Source organism: Otolemur garnettii, unplaced genomic scaffold, assembly GCF_000181295.1.
Source record: "Otolemur garnettii isolate 467f Iridium unplaced genomic scaffold, OtoGar3 scaffold00011, whole genome shotgun sequence".
Lineage (NCBI taxonomy): Eukaryota > Metazoa > Chordata > Mammalia > Primates > Galagidae > Otolemur > Otolemur garnettii.
The window spans coordinates 35,239,158-35,241,502 of NW_003852406.1; the positions used below are offsets into that span (position 1 = coordinate 35,239,158).

General features: G+C 42.0%; 1 protein-coding gene across 1 annotated transcript in view; it reads left to right on the top strand.

Annotated features, from left to right (window-relative positions):
- Window positions 1-2,345, top strand: part of BTBD1 (BTB domain containing 1) — a 57,984-nt gene that overhangs the window by 49,190 nt on the left and 6,449 nt on the right. The gene's annotated exons all lie outside the window — the stretch shown is intronic.

The window sequence follows — 2,345 nt, forward strand, 5'->3', positions numbered from 1 at the left end:
GGGATCTCACTCTGGGTCAGGCTGGTCTCAAACCTCTGAACTCAGGGCAATCCACCCACCTCAGCCTCCCAGAGTGCTAGGATTATAGGCGTGAGCCACCACGCCTGCCTGTTCTCTGTACTTTTGATTGTATACCTCAATTAGTACAATTATTTTTGTTTTGAGATGGAGTCTTGCTTTGTCATTAGGCTAGACTGCCTCAGTGTCATCACAGCCTCAAACTCCTAGGCTCAAGGGATCCTCCTGCCTTAGCCTCCAAGTAACTGGGACTGTAGGTGCCTGCCACAGCACCTGGCTAATTTTTCTATTTTTTGTAGAGTCTCACTTTTGTAGATAGTAAAATTAGTTTTGAAAATATCCATATGGGTATTTTTATTTACAAACTATATCTCTAATCCTGTATGTATATTTTGTACATAAATTAAAACATGAAAAGAGAAAAGTAAACAGTGTTTCAAACTTTTGTTTAACAGAAAAAGACTACTTTCTCTAAAATGTTGTTAATGTTATTTTTAATAATAAAAACTTTGGTGAGGCCTGGATCAGGGGCTCACACCTATAATCCTAGTCCTCTGAGAGGCTAAGGCAAGAGGATCGGGACCAGCCTGAGCAAGAGAGAGACCCCATCTCTACAGAATAAAAAAATTAGCCAGGTATGGTGGCAGGTGCCACTATAGTCTCAGCTACTCAGGAGGCTGAGGCAAGAAAATTGTTTGAGCCTGGGAGTTGGAGGTTGCAGGGAGCTATGACAAGGCCACTGCGCTCCAGCCAGGTGAACTTTGGGATCACATTGCATGATTAATTTTCAAAATACTGGTTTTATATTTTGTGATATAATGGTTTAAACATCTAGTTCAATGAGAGCTGGAAAAGATACCTACTGCAGCACATAGGTGATACCATGCTCTAGATGGAAGAATTGTATTCACTATGGTAATGAAATCATTATCCTCATTTTCTAATCCTGTCCACTAAGGTTTATAGTGAAATTCAGCTGATAAATGTACATCACTCATGTCAATTTGTTGTCCTTACAAACCTATTAGAAAGTGAAATTTTTTTCTTGTTTTTTTTTTTTTTCTTGAGACAGTCTCATTATGTTGCCCTGGGTAGAGTACCATGGTATCACAGCTCATAGCAAGCTCCAACTCTTGGGCTTAAGCGATTCTCTTGCCTCAGCCTCCCAGTAGCTGGGACTACAGGTGCCTCCCACAACACCTGGCTGTTATTGTTATTGTTGTTTAGCAGGCCCAGGCCAGGTTGAACCCACCAGCCCTGGTGCATGTGCCCAGTGCCCTAACCACTGAGCATGGGAGCTGAGCCTAGAAAGTGCAGTTTTTAATAATTTTTAATAAATGTTTTCAACCTACTGAAATTATTTATTTAAATATTTTTAAATCTTTAGGATATTTAGAGTTTAGAATATTTTAGAATTTTAGAATATTTTGAAACCTCAGTAAACCTCTGAAGGGTATAAAAGATTTTCATAATCGTTCCCATTGCACTTTGTATGTTTTATAAAATATTGTTGGGATCTTCTTCACTAGAACCCTTGAAGCCACTTAACTGGTCTAGATAACCCCAGGCTTCTGGGGAGGACTGAAGGCCCCCCTGCCACCTTCTTGACTATGATGTTCTTCTTCTTTCCTTATGCCATGTGTCACACAGGAAACCAGACTCCTCGTGTACACACTGGGGAGGGCATCAGGGTTATAGGTAAATTAAAATGATAAATTATAAACAGTATGAGCAAGATAAATAAAAACAAGTTTTCTTTATTTTCTTCCCCCCGCAGCTAGTCTCATGCCTGCCCCAGATCCACTGCAGCGCTCTGAGTTAGAGGTGGTAAAACCCCCAGTGTCCATCAGGTCCTAGACGGGTAATTTTAAATGGAGAAAGGCTGTATAGGAGACACTGGGGAGGGAGGGAGGGAGTTGTGGGGGATGCAGAGTATTTAAAAGAGCCGCCACTTAGCCTCTAGTAGTAGCTGCAATGTGATGATAAGGGCCCGAGGATGCCAGAGCTCCTAGGCTGGTTTGGATTTTACATGAAATCTCCCTATGGTCCATTCTTAATTGACCAATAATTTAATTTGACTAATCTTTAGGAATACCAACACCATGACTAGGCGCCTGTAGCACAGTGGTTATGGTATCAGCCACATACACCAAGGCTGGTGGGTTCGAACCCAGCCCAGGCCAGGTAAACAACAATGACAACTTCAACAAAAAATAGCCGGGAGTTGTAGCAGTTGCCTGTAGTCCCAGCTACTTGGGAGGCTGAGGCAAGAGAATCACTTAAGCCCAAGAGTTTGAGGTTGCTGTGAGCTGTGACACCACAGCACT